The sequence below is a fragment of the Cebus imitator genome, unplaced genomic scaffold, assembly GCF_001604975.1.
Source record: "Cebus imitator isolate Cc_AM_T3 unplaced genomic scaffold, Cebus_imitator-1.0 Scaffold53, whole genome shotgun sequence".
Lineage (NCBI taxonomy): Eukaryota > Metazoa > Chordata > Mammalia > Primates > Cebidae > Cebus > Cebus imitator.
Genome location: NW_016107368.1, coordinates 9,752,651 through 9,765,187, shown reverse-complemented (window position 1 = coordinate 9,765,187; position 12,537 = coordinate 9,752,651). Strand labels below are relative to the sequence as shown.

General features: G+C 39.6%; 1 long non-coding RNA gene across 1 annotated transcript in view; it reads left to right on the top strand.

The window, feature by feature from the left end:
* LOC119471241 overlaps positions 1-12,117 on the top strand; it is a 29,006-nt gene extending 16,889 nt beyond the window's left edge. The window contains exon 2 of the long non-coding RNA XR_005200273.1: positions 11,653-12,117. This is a non-coding gene — a long non-coding RNA (uncharacterized LOC119471241). The remainder of the gene's footprint in view (positions 1-11,652) is intronic.
* Positions 12,118-12,537: the final 420 nt, after the last annotated feature.

The window sequence follows — 12,537 nt, the reverse complement described above, 5'->3', positions numbered from 1 at the left end:
TTTTTTTTTGCTTAGGATTGTCTTGGCTATGCAGGCTCTTTCTTGGTTCCATTTGAAGTTTAAGGTGGTTTTTTCCAATTCTGAGAAGAAAGTCAATGGTAGCTTGATGGTTTTCATCCTGTACGTTAGTGCTTTTCTTCTTTCAGATTGAATAGCTCTCATTAGCATTTCCTGGAAGATGGGTCTGATGGTGGTAAATTCTGTTTTTGTTTGTCTGGGGAAGACTATCTCTCCTTCATACTTGAAGGACAGCTTTGCTGGATGCAGTATTATTAGCTGACATTTTTTTTTCTTTCAGCACTTTGAAAACGTTCTACTACTCCCTTCTAGCCTGTGTGGTTCCTGTTGAGAAATCTGTTACCAGGCAAATTGGAGTTTCTTTATATGTCATTTGCTTCTTTTCTCTTGCTATTTTTTGGATCCTCTCTTTGTCCTTGACCTTTGAGGGTTTGATAATGCATTGGGGTAGTTTTATTTGGGTCTTGCTCTGTCACCCAGGCTGTGGTGCAGTACCATGATCATGGCTCATTCTATCCTTGACTTCACAGGCTCAAGCAATCCTCCTACTACAGTCTCCAGAGTAGCTGAAATCACAGGCATGTGTTACCACATTCAGCTAATTTTAAAAACTTTTTTTGTAGAGATGATTCTCACTGGGTTGCCTAGGCTGATCTCATTCCTGGGTTCAAATGATCCCAAAGTGCTGAGATTATAGGGATGAGCCACTGTACCTGGCCTAGTTTGAATTTTTGATCAGAGAGTTCACATATTACCATCTCATTAGGGTCAGTTTCTGGTTTCTTGCTTTGCACATCTAGAGAAATCATGGGTCCCTGTTGGCTATTGTTTCTTGTTGATGTATGTCTATATATTTGCATTGAAGGCTTAGTTATTTGTCCAGTCTTATCTGGCTTGTTTTGTTGTTTATTGGATATGTATCCTCAGAGGTTCTTTGTAGTTTACCCATTGATTTTCTTTCTTTTTTTCCCCCAGATACATTTCTGCCTCCTTCTTGGCACTAGATGGTGCCTTAAGCCCAGGTTTGCCTCAGTTCTGATAAACAATTAGTGTCATTGGTCTTAAGAGGTGAGGTCTCAAAGGGGATGACTCAGTAGTGTGGGATTGCTGGAAATGGGTTTATGCCCAGGGGACCTGTGGGATGAACCTTATACAACATGGTGCTAGTGAACAGCCACTGTGATTTGGTGTCTCCTCTGACCAAGTTACAGGATTACATTTCCAGGACTGGGGCTGGTAATCTACCCACCTCCTTTGTGCTGTTATGGTCAAATATATTACATATATGGCCCTCTCTCTTTTGTCTCTGGCTATCCTCAGAGATCTTTCTCCTTTCAGGCATTCCTGATATGTCCCATGGTTGAAACAGGAGTGGATCTCCTGCCAGTGAACCCAAGAGGATGAGGAAGTTGGTTTTTCACTTTGATCTTATTTTTCACAGTATTTTTCCAACTGTGAGCTGGGGAAAATTTTCTATACACTAGGTGCTGGATAGATTGTGGAGAGGGGCATTGTAGATATGAAAATCCAATTTTCTTACTGTCTGCTCAGAGTTTGTTCGCTTCTCTGTGGCTCAGGGAACCACATATATTCTTCTCCTGATATTTGAGTTCTGGAATATTGCCGGTGATAATGTCAATGCTGTCTATTTGTTTTTAATTTTCTATGGGAGGAGGTGAAGGCAGCTTGCTTCTACACCACCATTTTGGAAACAGAAGTACTCCAAATCTCTATATTTTCTGAGTTATTTATTTGGTAGTTGCTCTAGGGGTTGCCATATACATTTAAATTTATCAGAATCTACTTCAGAGTTCTTCTAATTTAATTTCCGTGAACTATAGAAATGTAACTTCTAGAAAGCTCTATGCTCTCTTTTCTTTCTTGTGCTACTATTGTTATACATATTACATCAGTATATGTCATAAACCTACCAATACAGTTTTATAAATTATTACTTTATATATGGACACTTCTATATAGAGAGCAAGTAAATGCTTATTTAGCTTGTTATATTTGCCTTCTTATTTATCATTTCTGGTTCTATTTATTGGTTCCTGTGGGTTTGAGTTACTGTCTGAGATCATTTCCTTGCTCCAGTACCTACCCACCTCCTTTGTGCTGTTATTGTCAAGCGTATTACATGTATAGGCCTAACAATACTTATATGTTAGTGTCACATGTATGTATACATGTATATACATATGTATGCATATATACATTCTGTTTCAAACAATTGCTTTTAAAATTAGGTAAGAGAAGAAAGATGTAAATATGCATTTATTTATTAATAGCTGCATAACTACCTTTAACAGTGCTCTTTTTTAATGTGGGCTAAAATTTTCATCTGGGTTTACTTGCTTTCAGCCTGACTGATTTCCTTTAATATCTCTTATAAGGTGAACCTGATAGCAACAAATTCTCTCAAGTTTTGTTTATCTGGGAATGGTTATATTTCACTTTCATTTTTGAAAGATACATTTGCTGAATATAAGATTCATGGTTAATATTTTTCTTTGAGTACTTTAAATATGTCATACTACTAAGCAGTCAGTTATTCATCTTATTGGGGTTCCCTTGTATGCAAGTAATTTTTTCTTGTCGATGTCAAGATTTTATCTTTGGCTTTTGCTTTCAGCATTTTTACTATGTGTCTGGGTGTCGCAGTCTTTGTATTCATCCTAATCAGACTTTGCGAGCTTCATGGATATGCAGATTAATGTTTTTCAGCAATTGGAAATTTTCAGCTATTCAGCCATTCTTTTTTTTTTTTTTTCTTTGAGACAGAGTCTCACTCTGTCACTCAGGCTGCAGCGCAGTGGCGTGATCTAGGCTCACTGCAACCTCTACCTTTCAGGGCCAAGTGATTCTCCTGCCTCAGCTTCCCTAGTAGTTGGGACTAGAGGAGCACGACACCACGCATGGCTAATTTTTGTTTTTGTTTTTTTTAGTAGAGACAGGGTTTCACCTTATTGGCCAGGCTGGTCTCAAATGCCTGACCTCAGGTAATCCACCTGCCTCGGCCTCCCAAAGTGCTGGGATTACAGGTGTGAGCCACTGGGCCCGTCCTCAGCCATTATTTCATCTAACATTATTTTTCCTCATTTCTTCTGTCCTCCCAGTATTTCTCTTAAATGCGTGTTTGTGTGTCTAAAGGTGTCCCACATTACTCCTAGGCTCTGCTCATTTTTTCCTATTTTTACTCTGTTCTTCAGATTGCTTGATCTCTATTGACGTATTTTTAAGTTCACTGTGTATTTCTTTTGCCAGTTAAAAAAGCCCCTCTAATGAATTTTTTATTTATTACACTTTTAAACCACAGAATTTTTTTTTTTAGTTCATCGAATATTATCCATTCGATGAAACATGATCTTCATATCTTTTATAACTTCTTTAAGCATGGCTTTTTTTAGTTTTCCAAACATATTCATAATGCATACTTTGAAGACTGTTAAGTTCGACATCTGGAGTTTCTCACAGGCACTTTCCGTTGCATACAATTTTCTGTGTATGGGTCTATGTTCCTGTTTTTTGCATGCCTTATAATATTTTGTTGGAAATGAGAATATTTTTGGTAACACAGCAACTTTGTAGAATAATTGCCCTTCTCCCTCTCTGCAGCTTAATTTTGTTTGCTTGTTTGTTTTATGACTTGGCTAGACTATCTTTGTGAAGTCCATTTTACTCGCAGAATGAATTCTGGTGTTGCTCATCAAAAGGCGCAGCGTTGGACATGCACACAGTTACCTTGGAATGACAATGGTTTTAGCACACTCTTTTTGTTTCCTTTCTGATCTCTCTGTTAAGCTGTCTGTTTCATGTGGTATTACTCTCCATCCCTTAGGCGCTACTAATTCCAACTGATTGCTTTATGTCTTTTTGGGCAATGCCTTAAAACGTTAATTTCTGAGCAGCCTAATCCAATTAAATTTGGAGAGGGCTAGATTTTGAGGTTAGTCTTTAAGATTTATTCTGTACCTAGGGGAAGTCTTGGCTATCTCTTTCCCAGATTCTCCCTGGTGACCTAGATGGCCTACGGTTTAGCTTGTTCCTCTTAATTAAGAGAAACTATTGATTTTGAGAGCATCCTTAGGCTTGAACGTCTCCAGTATCTTTCAAATAATGTCAGGTCCTTTGTGGAGAGCTTTTTCTGTGTGCTGCCTCTCCCTTGGCACAGTTTCTGAGCCCTGAATGGGTCTGTGGCCTCTGGTCTTCATCGCTTGCCTATTTCACTCTGCCTTAAGCTGAGGCAGGGTGGTTAGGGTGCCAGTGTTATTGGCCTGATGTGCAAGGGAAGAGCTTCTGTCCTACTGGTAGAGGAAGGGAGCTCAGTATCTCTCAGCCACGCTCACCAGGAAGTCTTTAACTTGGAATTGAAGGGGATTAGAAATGCTGGTGGTCTGCCTTTCTCAGTAAGGCATGGAAAGACTTGGTTGGGAAGAAGAGGGAGAGAGCGCCATATTTTGATCACACTCACTTAGAGTGGAGCTTCTGTGAAGCTGAATAGAGAGGAAGGAAGGGTGGATGAATAGGCCATGGCTCAATGCCACAGATTCTTGCTATTCGTAGTTTTCTTAAATAAATATTCTTCATTTGCTGTATGCCTTATGACAATTTCCAGAGACTTTTAATGACTTCTTAAAGACATGTTTTTTTTAAAAAATAGCTGCTGACAGTCTTCCTTTTTTTTGAGATGGGGTCTTGCAATGTTGCCAGGCTGGAGTAAAGTGGCTATTCACAGGTGCAATCATAGTGCACTGCAGGCCTGAACTCGTGGGCTCAAATGATCCTCCTGCCTCAGCCTCCCAAGTAGCTGGGAATTCAGGCATGTGGCACCATAGCTGGTCCAATTTTGCTTTTTTCACTGGAAGTGAGTGTGCAAAGTTTCATATTCTAATATTCCACTATAGTTTCTCAGTAAACTGACAAATTGTTTTCCCAAGTGTTTGTACCCTGTTACATTCCCACTAGTTCTAGTTTCTCCTTATTCTTACCAACATTTCATATGGTCAGTCTCTTTCATTTTGGCCATTCTAATAGGTATTTAATCTGACAAGGAATTAATAACCAGAATATAATACAAAGAGCTCAAACAACTCAAGAGGAAAACATAGAATAATCTGATTTAAAATGGGCAAAAGATCTGAATAGACATTTCTCAAAAGAAGACACCAATGGCAAACAGGTATATGAAAAGGTGTTCGACATCGTTGATCATCAGAGAAATGAAAATCGAATGCAATGAGGTATCATCTCACCCCAGTTAAAATGGATTTCATCCAAAAAATGTACAGTAACAAATGCTGGCAAGAATGTGAAGAAAAGGGAACCCACATACACTGTTGGTGGGAATGTAAATGAATATAACCACTATGGAGAACAGTTCGGAGGTTCCTCAAAAAACTAAAAATAGAGCTACCATATGATCCAGCAATCCCACTGCTAAATATACACCCAAAAGAAAGGAAATCAGTATATCAAAGAGATGTCGACTGTGCCGCAGTTTTTGAGTACTGCGACTTTATGATACGTCTTGTAACCAGGTAGTGTTTGTCCCCCAATTATATCTTTTTCAGAAAAAAGTTTGATTTGATGTCTTTCTGACATTTTCCATGTCTTTACTTAGCCTTTTGAATATACAGAATACAATTACAATAACTGTTTTAATATTCTTTCTTGCTAATTCTAGCATTTGTGTCACTTCTAGGTCAGTTGTGATTGATCAGCTTTTCTCCTCATTATGGGTTATATATTCCTGCTTCTTTTCATGCCTGGTAATTTTTAACTGGATGATAGTCATTGTGCATTTTACCTTGTTGGATGCTGAATGATTTTTTATTCCTGCAAAGATTAAGCTTTGTTCTGAAACACAGTAAAGTTACTTGGAAACAGTGTGATGATTTGGGGTCTTGCTTTTAAGCTTTCTAATGAGGAAAGACTTTTCTGCATATTCTCCCTAGTGCCCTATTCATCATGAGGTTTTGCAATCTGCGTGGTGGGTACAGGCACTATTCCTGTCCTGTGTGAGTACTGGGTATTGCTACTGCCAATCCCTTCAGGTGACTCCTTCTCCATTTTTGAGTAGTCTCTTTACATGCATGTGCTGATCCAGACTCTTGAATACTTTGGAGGGACTCTCCGCAGTTCTTTGGAGTTCTCTATCTGTGCAGCCCTCCACTCTCCAGTAATGTGTCTTACAAGCTTTAGCCGTCTAGTCTCTCCAGACTCTTAGCCCTGTCTCTCAAGTTAGTGAGACCATGAGACTCCATGCAGTTCCCTCTCCCTATACCATGGCCTGGAAACTCCCAAAGGCAGTGAGTTGGAGTAATTGCAGAGTTTGCCTCGTTTATTTCCTAGCTCTTCTAGGTCACTGTCCTTCAATGGCTGATGTCCAGTGTCTTGAAAAGCCATTGTTTCATACATCCTGCTTATTCTTTTGGTTGTTTCAGGGCGAAAGGGAAATCTGCACTGTCACTCCATCTTGGCCAGAAGCTGAAGGCTTTTCACAATTTAATATCATAAGTTTATTTTTATAAAAAATGATTGCCTTGGGGAAGTTTGGGGGTGGACTGGAAGGCTAGAGCTTGAGGGAGCAGGAGCAGAACTAGAGACAAGTATGGAGGCTGGCAAGAAGAGAATCAGTAGGTCCCTACTCAGGTACACTGGTGGTGTGACACATGATTCCTGAACCAAGCAAGTCTCTGCTTTCATGGTCACTGTGCTACCCCTGTGGCCCAGGGTGGTTAGAGACCTGGCAGGAAGGGCTCTGCATAGGTCTCTGGCTGCCTCCTCCCTGGGGTAGCGCACCTGTGACTCCTCTCAGACCCCTTTGGTGGCTATACAAGGCTCTGTCCTGGGCATATCCTGTCCCACGTGTCTGTGCCCACTTCCTACCTGCTCACCTGCAGGTGGGCAGAAGCACTCAAGGTCTGGTACATGATATGGCCATAACCAGGTATTATTAGCACACCCCAGAAGTCACCTGAGGCTGCCAGCATGATCTTGGTGGATGTCAATGACTCATAATACCTAGTCATACTAGCAGTTGTGGATGCAGGGCCCTTGGCTGTAACCTTGAGATGTCCCAGGAGAGCCCTTGCTCCCCAGATTGCTTGGGACTGCGTTCCAGCTTCCCAAGAAAAAAGTCAATGCATTCTTTGACTTTAGACATCCATTCTAGGAGTTTGTCTCCAGGTGGCTAGACTTGGCAACAGACACAAGACAAACCTACGATGAGTTTCACTGTGGTGGTTTAAGAACAAAAGATTGAAAATAATCTGTGTCCTCCAATAGCTGCAGTAAATAATCGATGTTCCTTCTACCCAATGGAGCATCATGCTGCTGATGAAGGGGCAGAGGCAGATCCAAACATCCTGATAGGGACCAGTGACCAGGATGTATTGTGAGGCGGAAAAGACCAGGTGCAGATAGAGTTCAACACATGCTGCACTGTATCAGACCATGAAAAGCCCTGTTTTTCACTTTCATATAAATGGAGTCATACATTATGGAATCCACTGTATCTGGCGTCTTTCCCTCCACAGGATTGCTCTGAGATTCATCCCATTGCTGCACGTATCAACGGTTGGCTGCTTTTTGTTGCTGGGTGCACTGTGTGGGTGCACTCCACTTTATTCAGTCTCCTGCTGATGGGAATATGGGCCATTTCCAACACTGGAGAATTCTTAACAAAGTTTCCATGGACATTTTATACAAGACTTTGGGTGGATATGTGATTTCATTTCTTCTAGGCCAATGCTTGGGAGCCTATTCCTGAATCATGTGGTTAATATACTTTCAACTTTATGAGAAACTACCAAACCTTTCCCAGCATGATTTGAGTGTTATTTACATTCCCATCAGCAATATATGAGGCATACAGTTGCTCTACACCCTTGCCTACACTTTGTGTTATCTGTTTAGTTTTAGCTATTCTGGTGGGTGTGTAGTAGTGTTATCTCATGCTGTTTTTAAAGTGAGGAGTACTTTCATGTTTTTGCTGTCTGTATATTTTCTTTTTTGTAATACATCTTTTCAGCCTTTTGCCTATTTTTACTGAGTTACTTTTATTGAGTTGTAACAGTTCATTATACTGGATATATTAATAGTTGAGATAGAGAGAGATATATCAATTTTATAGATCTTTTCAAATAACCAACTTTCAATTTCATTAATTTTCTCTATTTTTTGTTCATTTTTTCTTTCATTATTTTATTATTTTAGATTCAGGGGTACATGTGCATGTTTGTTACATGGGTATATTGCATACTAGTGGGGATTGAGCTTCTACTGTATCCATTACCCAAACAGTGAACGTTGTACGTGATGGGTAATTTTTCAACCCTTGTTCCCCGTGTCATCCTCCCCACTTTTGGAACCCTCAGTGTCTATTATTTCCACCCCTATGTCCATGAGTAACCATTGTCTAGCTCCCACTTAAAAACGAGAACATGTGGTATTTGATTTTCTCTTTTTGAGTTAGTTCACTTAGGATAATGGCCTCCAGCTCCATCCATGTTGCTGCAAAAGACATGATTCCATTCTTTTTGTGGCTGCAGAGTATTCTGTAGTGTGTGTGTGTGTGTGTGTGTGTGTGTGTGTGTGTGTGTGTGTCTATAACATTTTCTTTATCCAGTCAACCATTCACACTTAGGTTGGTTCTATGACTTTGCTATTGTGAATAGCACTGCAATGAACATATAAGTGCATGTGTCTTTTTTAACATAATGATTTGCTTTGGGTAGATACCCAGTAGTGGGATTACTGGTTCAAGTGGCAGTCCTATTTTTAGTTCTTTGAGAAATCTCCGTACTGTTTTTCATAGAGGTTGAACTAATTTACATTTCCACCAGTAGTGTGTAAACATTCCCTTTTCTCTGCATTTACACCAACAACTGTTTGTGGGTTCTGTTGTTTGTTTTTACTTTTTAATTAATAGTCATTCTGACTGGTGTAAGATGATATCTCATGATTTTAATTTGTAATTCTCTGATGATTAGTGATGTTGAGTATTCTCTCATGTGTTAATTGGCCACTTGTATTTCTTTTTTTGAGAAATGTCTATTCATGTCCTTTGCCTAGTTTATAATGAGTTTCTTTTTTTCTTGTTAAGTCCCTTGTAGGTTCTGTACATTAGTACCTTGTTGGAGGCATAATCTGCAAATACTTTCCTCCATTTTATAGGTTGTCTGTTTATTACTATTATAATTTTTTTTGCTGTACATCATTTCATTAATTTCTGTTCTTATCTTTATTTCCTTCTATTTTGGATTTTATTACTTCTTTTTCTGGATTCTTGAGGTGGTTACTTAGATAATTGATTTTAGGCCTTTCTTCTTTGTTCTTTCCAGTGTAGTTTTCTGTAAATGTCAATTTGGTTAACTTAGTTCTTAATGTTGTTCAATTGTTCTGTGTCTTTACAGTATTTTTTTCTTTTAATCAGTTACTTAGGAAGGTTAACTCTCCAACTACATGTTGATTTTGTTGATTTTTCTCATCAGTTTTGTCATTTAGTTCTGTCAAAATGTTTCTCTGCATTTTGAGTCTTTGTTATTAGGAGTATTTGTGTTTAACGGCACTATGTCTTTCTGTAGAATTAACTCTTAGCATTATAAATTGATTCTCTTTCTCTAGTTTTCATATCTCTTACATTTATCCACATAGTTACCATTTCTGGCATTCCTCATTCCTTCATACAAATCTGTTTTAATCGGATATCATTTCTTTTCAATCCAAAGAACTTCTTTTAACGTTTCTAGTAGGTCAAATCTACTGGTTATAAATTCTTTCAGCTTTTGTTCATATAAGAATATCTTTATTTTTCCTTTATTTTTAAGGGGTGTTTTTGCAGTCTGTAGAATTCTAAATTGACAGTTTTTTTTTCTTTTAGAATTTCAGAGATATTCTATTGTCTTTAACTTGCCTTGTTTCTGATACTCAGCAGTGTTTTGGTTTAAAAAAAAATTTGGCTACCCCATGTTATAATTGTGTCTTTTCCCTGACTAAATTTTTTCTCTTTAACTTTGCTTTTTAGCTCTCTGAATATGATGAGTCCTGGTATGTTTTTCTATTTATTGTGCTTGAATTTAATTGAGCTTCCTGCAGCTATTCGGTTTATAGTTTTTATCCAATTTCACACATTTTCTCCAATATTTCTTCTGATATTTTTTCCTGTCCCAATCTCTTGCTGATTCTTTTGGGACCTCAGCTGCATGCATGTTAGACTGATTGACATTGTCCCACACATCTCTGAGGCTCTGGATCATTTTTTTCTGGTCTTTACCCCGCTGTATGCTTCATTCTGGATAGCTTCTATTGCTTTGTCTTCAAGTTCAAGCCTGGTCTTTTCTTCTGCAGTGTCCAAATTTCACTTTGCAAATATGTTATTTATCAGTTCTTACATTCTCACTTGATCCGTTTCTATAGTTTCAGTTTCTCTGCTGACATTTCTCTTTTCTTCACTCATTATGTTCATTCCCTTTAAATTCTTGAGCTTAGTATAACTGATTATGTAAAGCTTTTGTCTGCCAATCCAACAAATGATTTATTTCTACCTCTTTATGTTGACTTTTTTTCCTCCTGGTTATGGGTTCCTCTTTCCCTGCTTTTTGGTTTTGGTTTCGGTTTTGCATATCTAGTAATTTTTTGTTGCATTTTAAACATTGTAGATGCTATGCTATTGAAAGCCTGGGTGTTTTTTTGTTTTGTTTTGTCTTTTGTTTTTAAGAGTGTTGACTAGTTTTCTGACACGCACTTAGTTTACTGGAAAATGACTGATAGTTGGTTTAAGGCTTTTGATGGTAGGCCTAGAGTAGCCCCTCACACTGGCTGGTCAGAGTTCCAATGTCTCCAAGAATTGTCCAACTTCTAGAATCTTCATTTACCTTTCAACCATCTAGCAGTGGTTCTCTAATTTAGCAGTGGCTAAATCTTGCAGAATCTCACCCTAATGGATTTGCTGCTTAGCATTCTGCTAGAGACTCAAAGCTCTTCTGTACAGAATTCTACTTCTCTGCGTAGCTTCCTCCTTCCCAGTACCCTGCCTTGCAAATTCCATCTGCCTCAGAAGTCCCAAACTCTAGTCTTTCCTCTGCCCATGGAGCTCGCTTTGTAGGTTTATATCCCTGTGCCACAGTTTGAAAAATGCTCCCAGGCAAAAAGCCAGAGCAAATGCAGAGCTCGCCTGTGTGTTTCCCTTCTCCCAAAAATCACTGCTCTGCTTTGTCTGCTGCCCAATGGTTGAAAGCAGTTGCTTCATATATATTTGGTCTAGTTTTATAGCTGCTTATGGGTAGGGTCAATCTGATACTCTGTACTCCATCATGACCATAGCTGGAAGTACAGACTCCCTCTTTATTGTTCAAATTTTATATTTAAATGTTTCACCTCGTATACATGTTATTTTTATATTAACTTCTTCAAATGTTGTAAACATCCCCAGTGCAGGCAGTGCATGACTCGCCTGTTCAGCTTACAGACTCTGCCTTGCCTATGCACTACCATCTCACAGCCTGCCAGCCACTCTCCCTCTCCCTCTCACCAGGGGTCTGGGAGTTGGAAATGGATTGCTCACTGGGGCTCAGCCACTTACTAGCTCTGTGACTTTGGGTAAGCTGACTTAATCTCTCTGATCTCCAGTTTCTTACAGGCAAAATAAAGAGGATAATCCTTCCCTCATAGGACAGCTTTGAGAATTGGATGAAATTGCTCCTCTGGAGTACTTTCTACAAGTCCGTACTATCATTCGGCTGCTGGAAAAGGTTTCCTTCTTTTTGTCCTTCTCACTCAGTGTTAGAGTGACGGAACCTTTGGTCCAGAACCTGGGATGTTGCCTTTTGCCCTCTGGAATTCCTATCCTGGAATTGTCCAGGCAGCCAGGAAGCCAATGGAGCCAAGTCCTTCAGGACAGCCTGGGAGCCTCCAGGAAGCTGTTAGGAGTGCCATGATGGGTGCACTTGGACTCACAGAATCTGGCTTCTGATCTCAGTGCTGCTTCTATTCCTTTGCTACTTTAGGGCTCACATTCCTGTTAAAACTGTTTTCTTATCACAGAATGGGGAAATGTGTTCCTTGAAAATAAAAATGAGAAGTCATTTATGAACATGCTCGGGTAGGATGATTTTCTGTTGTTTTGTTGTTTCTGGTCTCTCCCTGTTAGCCCCCAGCATGACCCTTATAAAATGTAAGCCTGCTCATTCCCTGGCCATGCCCGCACCCAGCTCCCCACTACTGACAGGACAAGGTCCAAGCTCCTCACCCAGGACACAGCATTCTCCATCAGCTGGTCCCACTCCATCTCCAGTGACTTCTCTCTCTCCTGGTCTCACGTGCCTCTGCCCTCATCCTTCCAAAGCTAAACATCCTGTGTGAACACTTCTGGTTGTTACCTGCCTTCTCACGCTTGCACAATATGTTTTACCGCATAGAAAAAATCCCTCCAATGTCTATGTGACAAACTCCTATTCATCCTTCATAACCCTGTTCTGATACACCATGTTCCATTCTGCCATCTCTGACATGCCA